Source organism: Poromitra crassiceps (genome assembly GCF_964638095.1).
Source record: "Poromitra crassiceps genome assembly, chromosome: 16".
In the NCBI taxonomy this organism is placed as follows: domain Eukaryota; kingdom Metazoa; phylum Chordata; class Actinopteri; order Beryciformes; family Melamphaidae; genus Poromitra; species Poromitra crassiceps.
This window is the reverse complement of record NC_139645.1, coordinates 21,128,087-21,141,968: the sequence shown is the minus strand read 5'-3', so window position 1 is coordinate 21,141,968 and position 13,882 is coordinate 21,128,087. Positions and strand designations below refer to the sequence as shown.

The 13,882-nt window shown below is 43.7% G+C and overlaps 1 protein-coding gene across 1 annotated transcript in view; it reads left to right on the top strand.

Annotated features, from left to right (window-relative positions):
• Positions 1 to 13,882, top strand: part of LOC310791310 (protein NLRC3-like) — a 135,100-nt gene that overhangs the window by 87,911 nt on the left and 33,307 nt on the right. The gene's annotated exons all lie outside the window — the stretch shown is intronic.

The following is a 13,882-nucleotide window of genomic DNA, read 5'->3' as shown; positions in this document are numbered from 1 at the left end:
TCAAGATGAGACAGCTGTCAGTGAGTAGCTACGCATTTGGGTGTAACTTTTACGCCTGCTCCATACACAGACGCAGCGCATACAGGGTGCACTAGTCATAAAATTAAGTTAGTCGTAACTTTGAGTTCTACATCGGACGTAGCGTGTAAACCTAGGCGTACGCCCAGCTGGTGCACTCGGCTGATCTTGTCACAAGTCCGAGTCGAGTTTCGAGTCATTTTCTTCCAAGTCCGAGTCGAGTTTCAAGTATTTACCTTCCAAGTCCGAGTCGAGTCGGAAGTCGTCAAATTTGCGACTCGAGTCGACTCGAGTCCGAGTCCCTATGACTCGAGTCCAATTGTCTGCTATTACCTACAAGGAATCTGTCTTAGTGTAAGTATGCAGTTAAGCGGTCATATCAATATTCAGAGATGAAGAGAAAATATCTACGACACAAAATCACAACATTGCCAGTTTAGTCCAATACAACATAGGAGGAGTGTTAAATACCAGAGTTCCCAAGTATGTATACTCTGGGACGATCTCAACTTCCATATCCTGAATAGTGGTATGAGAAATAGCAGGTTGAGTTTTACGGAAATCAATGATCATAACTTTAGTCTTCGAAACATTGATTGACAAGAAGGTGTCATTACACCAAGATATGAAATCGTCCACTATATAGGACCATGCTCAGTCCCATTGTCATTTAAAAGACTTACAATGACTGAGTCGTCGGCAAACTTCAGGAAATGCCTCTTCTCATACATCCTACTACAGAAGTGAGTGTAGAAGATAAAGAACAGTGAGGAGAGGACACAGCCCTGGGGGGGAACCAGTAGAAGTGAATAGCTTGGAGGATAACACACCCCTGACCCTCACACATTGTGACCTGTCCGTCAGGAAGTCCACAATCCAGCCAATAAGATTTGGCTTCAGATTCAAATGAGAAATAAGTTTCTCTGCAAGGAGATCAGACTGGATGGTGTTGAATGCAGGCATGTGTTTTTGGGGCCTCCAGATGTTGAACTCAAAGATTGAGTAAGGTTAGGGTAGCATCCTCCACACCCCTACCTGCCTGATAGGCAAACTGGAGAGGATCTAATTGACCTTCGACCTTCGACATCATGGGGATGTCTTCCATTAGTCAGAGTTTTCATGGCTGCATGTAAACGGGAATATTGGTGGAATATTCATTTTCATTAAGCATAGAAAGCTTAGTAGGAATATCGTCTTCTTTGGAATAAGGATAAAACTGGAATATTTTGTGCGTGTCTGAGGGGCTTCCCCAGCAGTAAATGAAGGCATCACGCAGCAGTAGTAGGTCTGGCATCAATTCCCTTCTGAAACTAACTAGTCTCAAGAATTTACCCAGAATGGTGAAAAACCACAACTTTGGTCAGCAGAAAAGTATCTCAGAATGCAACATGTCAAACCATAAAGAGGGCTTTCAAGTCAGACAGTACAGCACAGTGGAGGACAATGTACAGTACAGTACAGTACAGTACAGTACAGTACAGTGGAGGACAATGTACAGTACACTACAGTACAGTACAGTACAGCACAGTACAGTGGAGGACAATGTACAGTACAGTACACTACAGTACAGTACAGGGTAGTACAGTACAGTGGAGGACAATGTACAGTACAGTACAGTAGGCCTACAGTGCAGTACAGTACAGTGGAGGACAATGTACAGTACAGTGGAGGACAGAGATTAGTACAGATTTTTTTTTTTTTTCAATTCCATCGCGGGCCACACAGGGGGTGCCCGTATTTTGCCCATGTGTGGTTTAGCATCTATTTACGTCGTATAAATAGTGTCACATAGTGATATGTGACTGATATGTATGGTCAGACACCCCCTTGTTTAATTATAATATGTCAATTTACGTCTTTGCATCAGAGTCAAACAGGAAGTGGGAGTGGCTTAGAGATTATAGCCGTGGATTTCAGGTGCGCAGCCCCGTGTTAGTGTGTGTGTGAGACTTTTCTTTTCTAAGCGTCTTATGAGCGGAGGCTGCCTGAATCTGGCCTCCACACTACCGACTGGGCTGGCCATACAAGCCGGGCTGTCTACATGTCATCGCCCTGGCCTGCTAGAAGGTAAACTCTCGACCATATTGGTGGCTTCTTGCTTGATATTTCTGTGCAAAGACGTTCTGTGTTATTGTGCCAGGTTTGGATGGACTAGACACGGCCTTGATCATATTTTGAGAGCCAGAATCTGTCACAATAGCTTATTTTCTGACACACAGTGGCTCATATCCTTATTATATCATAGAGACAATGAGAAAATGTGCACTAGCTCAGCCTGCTGTGTTTGTGTTTTGAGTTAAAAATCATAATTAAAGCTGTAAATTAGCTCCAGGTTGTAAAAAAGAAGAAGATTGGATTCTCCTTTAATGGTGTTATCCAGTGTGGTGAGGGATTTAGTGTGGTGGAGTTAACCACTTTTATAAGCAGTGTTTGGAATAACGCCGTTTAAAAGAACGGCGTTAGGTAACGCCGTTATTTTTTCAGTAACGGGGTAATCTAACTAATTACTGTTTCCGTCGTTACAACGCCGTTATCGTTACTGGACGCTAAATGCGGTGCGTTACTATGAAATGATTGAGTAAACTACCCGTAGCCTACACTAGTGTTGTCAAGTGAGGAGACCGGGTGGGTTATAACGAGATAAACGATTATGATTGGCTAAGGCAGAGTCATGTGTTTCATGGTAGCCAATCGGAGCCAGTGTTACACACGAGCCAGGAGTCTGGACACGGGCGACACACACACACACACACACACCAAACAGATTCGAGGAAGCAGCAGAAATGGCGAGTCCGGAGTAGAGAGCTGCGCGGGGCTGAAATTTCGGCCCGAGCCCTCCCCGGCCCGTGACATGCAGACCCGTGCCCGATCCAGCCCGTTGCGAGGCCCGAAGCCAATATTAGATATAATGACACATCGCTCTCCCTCTCTGTTCCGCGTGCTGCGTCGCCGCGCGGCCGTCCTGCGCAGCCTCTCTCTGTCTGTCTCTCTGACGGCCCAGCCACATCTACGCGTCGTTTGACGCGGGGCTGACGCTGCTGCCCATCCACTTTGTATTGGAACATGCTGCTCGACGCCTCGCAAAGCATGCTGGGAGACCAGACGACGCGTGCAGCATGTTCCAATACAAAGTGGATGGGCAGCAGCGTCAGCCCCGCGTCAAACGACGCGTAGATGTGGCTGGGCCGTGACTCTCTCTCTCTCTCTCTGTGTTCGGGAGCTGTCCGCTCGCTGTACATGGACGGACAGGGTCTGTGTGTGGCTATGGGAGTGTCTGTGCACCTCTCCTCCTCTTTGTCTGACTGTGCTCCGCTGTGTAAAATCAAGCGAGTACGCTAATACAACATTATTTAATTTAATTATTGAAACGGCCCGACCCCGGACCTATTAATTAAAAATAAATGAAAAACAAGCCCGGCCTCGGCCCGTTTTGGTCGGCTCGAGGGGCCCGTGAGGGTACCCTCAGGTTTGCAGCAATCCATGAAAATTTGGCATTTTCAACGTGGAGATAACGCAAATAGTTACTTTCCCTGGTAACTAGTTACTTTTATTATAGAGTAATTCAGTTACTAACTCAGTTACTTTTTGGAACAAGTAGTGAGTAACTATAACTAATTACTTTTTTAAAGTAACGTTCCCAACACTGTTTATAAGGCACTGTGTGCATGTCACATTCTGATTAGGGGCTGAGGCCCCCTAGAGGTCTGATCCTACAATTGCCCCTGCACTGTAAGCCTGCAGTACCTGATACAACCTGATTAAATGAGAACTTGTCAAATGATGAGGGTACTGAAAGTAATTGCAGTCGAACATAATAGACAAACTATAGAACTGTTTCTGTGTTTTAGCCAAAGTACTTGTGAACAAATCATTTTTGAAAGTCTGAGTTTCTAGAAAGGGAATCTTTTAAGATTCTAGAGGGGCATTGGTTTAATGTCACTTTGATTATTCAGTATTGTTCAGCAACTGAAGGAAAAACAAACTTCTCAAAACAAATGAGTGAGATCCTAAAATTCAGAGAGAGAGAGAGAGAGAGAGAGAGAGAGAGAGAGAGAGAGAGAGAGAGAGAGAGAGAGAGAGAGAGAGAGAGAGAGAGAGAGAGAGAGAGAGAGAGAGAGAGAGAGAGAGAGAGAGAAGCTCCTGAAAAAAGACTCCCCTTGTATGAGTAAAGCTTTAAACTGATGTAGTGATGACCTCAGCGGCAACACTCAAGTGGAACAGTCAGTGAAGAAAGCTTCGAAAAAGTTACACTTCCTGACTGTACTAGCCAGGCAAGGCCTACCCTGCGAAGATCTGGTGACCATCTATACCACCCTGGTCAGGCCTTGTCTGGAACATGGAGGAGTCAGTCCTCCTATAGTGGGATGCACCAAAAAACAAACAGCACAACTGAAGAGAGTGCAAAGGAGAGCCATCAGAATCATCTTCAGAGGCAACCTGATCCAGCCTCAACTCCCATCCCTACAAAGCAGGAGAGAAGAGGCAGCAATAACACTGGTCAAGGCCATGATGAACACACATCACCGACTGCACGACCTGCTCCCACAGGACAGAGCCAGCTGCACTGGCAGGACACTGCACGACCTGCTCTCACAGGACAGAGCCAGCTGCACTGGCAGGACACTGCACGACCTGCTCCCACAGGACAGAGCCAGCTGCACTGGCAGGACCCTGCACGACCTGCTCCCACAGGACAGAGCCAGCTGCACTGGCAGGACACTGCACGACCTGCTCCCACAGGACAGAGCCAGCTGCACTAGCAGGACACTACAGAGTGGCAGACAGCTCACGACCTTCTCGGCCAGGACAAACCGCCTGAGAACAGCAACCCTGCCCACTGCTGTCAGACTCTTTAACACTCAGTCTTAAGAGACTCTTATGTCTGTGTTTGATGTATTATGTGTTTCAATGTCCTGAAAATGTGACCTGTGATATGTAATCTATTTTTATAATCTATTTTCTTGTTTTTAGCTAGATCTGTGATATGAAATCTATTTTTTTTTTACATCTATTTCCTTGTTTTTAGCTAGATCTTAACAGTTCTGTGTGTACATTCTGCTTTTATTCAGTGAATACTGTGAGTGAGAATTAAATAAACTCAAGCTCAAACTCAGTGCTGATTCTCTCTCACTGAGGCCGTTCAGCCACCAGGGGGCAGCATCTGTCTGTCAAACTGCAGAGCACCTTAGGATAATTTCTCATTTGTATAATAATAATGCACAGCTTGGTTCAATATAAGTGTGTGTGTGTGTGTGTGTGTGTGTGTGTGTGTGTGTGTGTGTGTGTGTGTGTGTGTGTGTGTGTGTGTGTGTGTGTGTGTGTGTGTGTGTGTGTGTGTGTGTGTGTGTGTGTGTGTGTGTGTGTGTGTGTGTGTATTTAGTGCTGCAGTCCTTTGTCACCTCGTATGACCAAATGGCTACATATTGGATTACATTTAATTTCATTCCATTAGCCTACTTTTAGGTAATTAAGCCACATTAAACTGTAGTAACTTGATTATTTTGGGGTAATTTACCACATTATTATTTAATTCCAATACTCTATTTCTGGTTCCATCCCAGCGTTTTCCTCTTGGTTGTAGTAGGAGGCTAAGTAGGATAAGAAGACTATTTATTTTTTCATCAGTTTCAGCTAAATGTAAACCACATCGAGCTCAATCATTTCCATTCATTTTAATTTGGGCATCTTGTCACGTTTTTCTGACCATAGAGATTTAGCTTAACTTTAACTTGTCATTTTCACCACAGTATCTCATTCTATCCCCCTGCTGCTTGACTTAAAATTAAGTTAGCCTACAGCTCGCCCACTCAAATGCCACAACGCTTCTCCATAGACAGCCAAAGGTACACCCACTTTCGGGTTAGGCATGTGCACCAAGAGATTTCATCCGCCATTTATTTTCCCATAGACATTTCGTTAAATGCTTGTAAAAACATAGTTTTACTTAGTCAAAGCAAACGATTCAGCTGTATTTAGAAACAGGAGAGACCATAACATCGCAGTCGGACCAAAACGTAGAAATATAGCGGATTTTCTTTCTTTTTTTTCCAACTTTTTAGCTTTGGTTTGAGTGAACTGTTCTATTGTCTCTCCTGAGCTGAATCGCTTGATTTGACTAAGTAAAACTATGTTTATAAGCATTTTACGACATATCTATGGGAAAATGAATTGTGGATGAAATCTCTTGGTGCGCAGGCCTAACCCGGAAGTGGGCGTGACTTTGGCTCTCTTTACAGGCGGAGCAAACTTGAAAGTGAAAGTATGAAAATGTGTCGCAGTTTTAATTCCATTCAGACAGCGCCATTCAGATCTCCATTTTGAGAGAGCAGAGCAGCAGGAGGGAGACGGCTGGAACATGGTGAGTGTTATTACAACATATAATGTCAAAGTCTCTGACCGAGATTTATCTTCAGCTGAAATACATTAAGAAATGTTTCTCAAAAGTAATGAACAGATCCAGTGTCAGTAAATAACACAGAGAGAAGCTGACGTGGGCCTGTAGCCTACTTCAAAGAAGGCCGACATGACGCAGTTTATTAATAATATTATTATTATTTATCCAGTTTTATTCCGGCGTCTTGGTCTGAGACTGAGAGATGTGGCTGGCTGTCAGTCACGTGACTCCTCAACAGTGAATAGAGCCAGTGGATTGAAAAACCTCGCTCCAAGTCTTCCGGCTCTGGGCGGAAGACCGTGCTGTGCTCCAGAAAATATTCAGCTCAATTATTGCGTTCCGTTTAGAAAACATGTGCGACACGAGTAACGACAGTTAGCTCAAAACAAACACTTAAGACATCCTGCATTCTGCTGTATTTTAGTGCAGGTGAAAAACAAACTGAGCCAACAACTGCTTAGTTACAATTATGAACCTGAAATAAAACTACATGTCATTAAGGAGGGAGACTACACAAGGACAACCAATACTTATAATTTAATAATAATAATAATAATAATAATAATGATAATAATAATTAGTTATAAAGAATAGTCTAAATAAGTGAATAAATAACTAATAAAATAGAAAGTGATGTGTGGCCATCAGGTCAGTGGCTGCAGGGTGTTGAATGAAGTTTACAGGTGTTAAACTACAGTAAAGTGTCTGAGATGTAAATTATTTATTAGTGGACAAACTAATGACAGCTTCTCTCAGAGTCTCAGATCAAGACAGACATCAAACTGGATTAAATTAAACAGCTGAGTCATGTTGGCCTTCTGTTAAATACAAGCTCACATCAACATCTCCACTGTTTGGTTCAGATCATTATATCACAATTATGAGATAATAACAATGATCTACATTAAAAAAAGCAGATCCACAGATTAATACACACTGCTTTTAATTAGACGTGTTTATCGAAAATGAGGTGACACTAACTTACCAGGGTGTGTGTGTGTGTGTGTGTGTGTGTGTGTGTGTGTGTGTGTGTGTGTGTGTGTGTGTGTGTGTGTGCGTGTGCGTGTGCGCGTGCGTGTGCGTGTGTGTGTGTGTCAGTGTGTGTTTGTGTGTCAGTGTTGGACAAGTTACTTCAAGAATGTATTTATACTACATATTACTAGCTACTTTCATTTAAGTTACTTTGCATTATTACTGCATTGTTACATGCCGGCTGGGCTCCGTGTGTGTGTGTGTGTGTGTGTGTGTGTGTGTGTGTGTGTGTGTGTGTGTGTGTGTGTGTGTGTACAGTGTTACTGAAGTCCAGAAGATGAGTGTGTTTGTGGAGGAAGAAGAGCGCGGGGCAGAGCCTCCAGCACTCAGCTGTCTGTCTGTGAGAGATCTTCATCCAGACTCCAGTAATGAACATGGACCCTCAGAGACAAAGTAAGACTGCTTACACTGTAAGCCTGCAGTACCTGATACAACCTGATTACATGACAACATACCAAAGCCTGCAGTACCTGATACAACCTGATTACATGACAGCATTAGCATACCATAGCCTGCAGTACCTGATACAACCTGATTACATGACAACATACCATAGCCTGCAGTACCTGATACAACCTGATTACATGACAACATACCATAGCCTGCAGTACCTGATACAACCCGATTACATGACAACATACCATAGCCTGCAGTACCTGATACAACCTGATTACATGACAACATACCATAACCTGCAGTACCTGATACAACCTGATTACATGACATCATCCCATAGCCTGCAGTACCTGATACAACCTGATTACATGACAACGTCCCATAGCCTGCAGTACCTGATACAACCTGATTACATGACAACATCCCATAGCCTGCAGTACCTGATACAACCTGATTACATGACAACATCCCATAGCCTGCAGTACCTGACACAACCTGATTACATGACAACATACCATAGCCTGCAGTACCTGATACAACCTGATTACATGACAACATACCATAGCCTGCAGTACCTGATACAACCTGATTACATGACTACAGCTGAAGCAGACCATTTCACAGCTGGGCTACAGTTGTAAACTTTTAGTTTTCATATTCGGCAGCCTGAGTCATGTTCACAAACTGGTTGTGAGAGGCCTCCAGATGGCTGGACTACCTAAGAGAAGTTTTAAACAGCTAGTAAGGTATTGCTCAGTCTCTGCTATTATTGGTAGCCACTCAATATGGAGAAGGCTCTGCTTTTTGTGTTGAAGTGGATACTAACCAATATCTTGTATTACAGTGTAAGGGCCTGTGTCCACCTAGCGTCTTTTTCCGACGTTAAACGCTGGGAGTGCGCTGGGGAACGCTGATCTCGGCGCACAATATAACAAGGAAGCAGTCTGAAACTAACGTTAGCTCAGTGCGGTAGTAGCTTGATAGCTGACAGCTAACATTAGCAAACAACACACATACAGTGATTTAGCTCAACACTCACCAGAAATATTAAGTGTCTAGCCAATCTGCTCCCACAATTGAGCCTTTCTGTCTCTGTTGCGAGTTTTTTCATAATTTAGTTGCCAGAAAAGGAGCACCCAACACCAGCGTCTTTCTGAAAAGTTAAAATAATTTCGGCTGGAAGCGCTGGGAGCGCTGGGAGTCGGGTGCACAAAAACACCAGAGCTGAAAATATACGCTGGACGCAGCGCACTTTCTCTAGACGTCCGTGTGCGCTCGCATACGCTCTCCCCCCATTGGAAACAATTGAAAATAGACGCCGGAGCTGATGAAAAGACGCTAGGTGGACACAGGCCCTAACTGTATTTGTCAACTTGCCACTGCCATCACCCTGTGTGGTGTTCCTTATTTTTTGTATGCATTATTGTGGTTTCCAACTAGGCACTTTTGCAACTAACTGTCTCCCAGCATCTGACTGCATTATTAGTGTTTATGTCCTTTGTACTCTGTATTTATGTGGACATAAATAAATCATTTAAATGTGTGTGTGTGTGTGTGTGTGTGTGTGTGTGTGTGTGTGTGTGTGTGTGTGTGTGTGTGTGTGTGTGTGTGTGTGTACAGTGTTACTGAAGTCCAGAAGATGAGAGTGTGTGTGGAGGAAGAGGAGGGAGGGGAAGAGCCTCCAGCACTCAGCTGTCTGTCTGTGAGAGATCTTCATCCAGACTCCAGTAATGAACATGAACATGGACCCTCAGACACAAAGTAAGACTGCTTACACTGTAAGCCTGCAGTACCTGATACAACCTGATTACATGACAACATACCATAGCCTGCAGTACCTGATACAACCTGATTACATGACAACATACCATAGCCTGCAGTACCTGATACAACCCGATTACATGACAACATACCATAGCCTGCAGTACCTGATACAACCTGATTACATGACAACATACCATAACCTGCAGTACCTGATACAACCTGATTACATGACAACATCCCATAGCCTGCAGTACCTGATACAACCTGATTACATGAGAACATACCATAGCCTGCAGTACCTGATACAACCTGATTACATGACAACATACTATAGCCTGCAGTACCTGATACAACCTGATTACATGACAACATACCATAGCCTGCAGTACCTGATACAACCTGATTACATGACAACATGTCAACTTATGAGGATGCTCAAAGTAATTGCAGCCGAACACAATGATGCAAACTATAGATCTGTTTCTGTGTTTTATCCGAAGTACTAATTTTTGAAAATATGAGTTTCTTGAAAGGGAAACTGTGAAGATTGTAGCAGGGGCATTGGTTCAATGTCACTGTGATTATTCAGTATTGCTCAGCATCTGAAGGAAAAACAAACTTCTCAAAACAAATTAGGGAGAATACTTCTAAAATTCAAAGAAGAATGGATTAAAAAAGGATGACATGAAAGTATACTGCAGTAATAATAGGAAATGGTGAGTATGAAAATATATGAATACATATGAAAATGATTAAATTTATGACATTAAATAGCAAACTACATGTTTTGCTTTTATAAGAAATGAGGAAATCTGGCATCCTGGACACTTATCAAAAGTCCATGTTATCAAAAACTCCAAAGAGAAAAACTGACAATGTGCAACACTGCATGTGCATGATTTGGCGTCAGTATTCACTAGAACTAATGATAGGTTAGCCTGGTAAAGCAGCTGGTCACTAGAACTAATGATAGGTTAGCCTGGTAAACCAGCCGGTCATATGAACTAATGATAGGTTAGCCTGGTAAACCAGCCGGTCACTAGAACTAATGATAGGTTAGCCTGGTAAACCAGCCGGTCACATGAACTAATGATAGGTTAGCCTGGTAAACCAGCCGGTCATATGAACTAATGATACGTTAGCCTGGTAAACCAGCCGGTCACTAGAACTAATGATAGGTTAGCCTGGTAAACCAGCTGGTCACATGAACTAATGATAGGTTAGCCTGGTAAACCAGCCAGTCACTAGAACTAATGATAGGTTAGCCTTGTAAACCAGCCGGTCACATGAACTAATGATAGGTTAGCCTGGTAAACCAGCCGGTCACATGAACTAATGATAGGTTAGCCTGGTAAACCAGCTGGTCACTAGAACTAATGATAGGTTGGCCTGGTAAAGCAGCCGGTCACATGAACTAATGATAGGTTAGCCTTGTAAACCAGCCGGTCACATGAACTAATGATAGGTTAGCCTGGTAAACCAGCCGGTCACATGAACTAATGATAGGTTAGCCTTGTAAACCAGCCGGTCACATGAACTAATGATAGGTTAGCCTGGTAAACCAGCCGGTCACATGAACTAATGATAGGTTAGCCTGGTAAACCAGCCGGTCACATGAACTAATGATAGGTTAGCCTGGTAAACCAGCCGGTCACATGAACTAATGATAGGTTAGCCTGGTAAACCAGCTGGTCACATGAACTAATGATAGGTTAGCCTGGTAAACCAGCCGGTCAGGTGAACTAATGATAGGTTAGCCTGGTAAAGCAGCCGGTCACATGAACTAATGATAGGTTAGCCTGGTAAACCAGCCGGTCACATGAACTAATGATAGGTTAGCCTGGTAAACCAGCCGGTCACATGAACTAATGATAGGTTAGCCTGGTAAACCAGCCGGTCAAGTGAACTAATGATAGGTTAGCCTGGTAAACCAGCCGGTCACATTAACTAATGATAGGTTAGCCTGGTAAACCAGCCGGTCACATGAACTAATGATAGGTTAGCCTGGTAAACCAGCTGGTCACATGAACTAATGATAGGTTAGCCTGGTAAACCAGCCAGTCACATGAACTAATGATAGGTTAGCCGGGTAAACCAGCCGGTCACATGAACTAATGATAGGTTAGCCTGGTAAAGCAGCCGGTCACTAGAACTAATGATAGGTTAGTCTGGTAAAGCAGCCGGTCACATGAACTAATGATAGGTTAGTCTGGTAAACCAGCCGGTCACATTAACTAATGATAGGTTAACCTGGTAAAACAGCCGGTCACATGAACTAATGATAGGTTAGCCTGGTAAAACAGCCGGTCAGATGAACTAATGATAGGTTAACCTGGTAAAACAGCCGGTCACATGAACTAATGATAGGTTAGTCTGGTAAACCAGCCGGTCACATGAACTAATGATAGGTTAGTCTGGTAAAACAGCCGGTCAGATGAACTAATGATAGGTTAACCTGGTAAAGCAGCCGGTCACATGAACTAATGATAGGTTAGCCTGGTAAAGCAGCCGGTCAGATGAACTAATGATAGGTTAGTCTGGTAAACCAGCCGGTCACATGAACTAATAAATAGGTTAGCCTGGTAAACCAGCCGGTCACATGAACTAATAAATAGGTTAGCCTGGTAAACCAGCTGGTCACATGAACTAATGATAGGTTAGCCTGGTAAACCAGCCGGTCACATGAACTAATGATAGGTTAGCCTGGTAAACCAGCCGGTCACATGAACTAATGATAGGTTAGCCTGGTAAACCAGCCAGTCACATGAACTAATGATAGGTTAGTCTGGTAAACCAGCCGGTCACATGAACTAATGATAGGTTAGCCTGGTAAAGCAGCCGGTCACATGAACTAATGATAGGTTAGTCTGGTAAAACAGCCGGTCACATGAACTAATGATAGGTTAGCCTGGTAAACCAGCCAGTCACATGAACTAATGATAGGTTAGTCTGGTAAACCAGCCGGTCACATGAACTAATGATAGGTTAGTCTGGTAAAACAGCCGGTCACATGAACTAATGATAGGTTAGCCTGGTAAACCAGCCAGTCACATGAACTAATGATAGGTTAGTCTGGTAAACCAGCCGGTCACATGAACTAATGATAGGTTAGCCTGGTAAACCAGCCAGTCACATGAACTAATGATAGGTTAGTCTGGTAAACCAGCCGGTCACATGAACTAATGATAGGTTAGCCTGGTAAAGCAGCCGGTCACATGAACTAATGATAGGTTAGTCTGGTAAAACAGCCGGTCACATGAACTAATGATAGGTTAGCCTGGTAAACCAGCCAGTCACATGAACTAATGATAGGTTAGCCTGGTAAACCAGCCAGTCACTAGAACTAATGATAGGTTAGCCTGGTAAAACAGCCGGTCACATGAACTAATGATAGGTTAGCCTGGTAAACCAGCCAGTCACATGAACTAATGATAGGTTAGCCTGGTAAACCAGCCAGTCACATGAACTAATGATAGGTTAGTCTGGTAAACCAGCCGGTCACATGAACTAATGATAGGTTAGCCTGGTAAAGCAGCCGGTCACATGAACTAATGATAGGTTAGTCTGGTAAAGCAGCCGGTCACATGAACTAATGATAGGTTAGCCTGGTAAACCAGCCAGTCACATGAACTAATGATAGGTTAGCCTGGTAAACCAGTCGGTCACATGAACTAATGATAGGTTAGCCTGGTAAACCAGCCAGTCACATGAACTAATGATAGGTTAGCCTGGTAAACCAGCCAGTCACATGAACTAATGATAGGTTAGTCTGGTAAACCAGCCGGTCACATGAACTAATGATAGGTTAGCCTGGTAAACCAGCCGGTCACATGAACTAATGATAGGTTAGCCTGGTAAACCAGCCGGTCAGGTGAACTCACATTTCATTTCCTTCTACCAGACCGTCTGGCCTCAAGCTTTCACTCAGTGTTTGCAGTGGGTGGAAGTTGGGTGGGTGTACTTGCCTTGACAGACAACTCCTTCAGCCAATCAGTGTTTATTGTTGTTTATTGTTTAAAAGGATCCCCATTAGTCTTCACTTTAGTGGAGACTAAAGTGTTAATAGTGTGGGATCTCTGCTGTTGCGGCGATACTCCTGTACTTGTTTAATTGTTGTTATTGAGTCTATTTCTGCAATACACTTATGGCCACCCCTCCTACCCTGGCCACAAACTCTTTAAGACAGTCCCCCACGGCAAGAGACTGAGGTCTGCCAAGACCAGAACCACCCGCCACAAGACCAGCTTCTTCCCAACCGCCATCAGCCTCACCAACAAG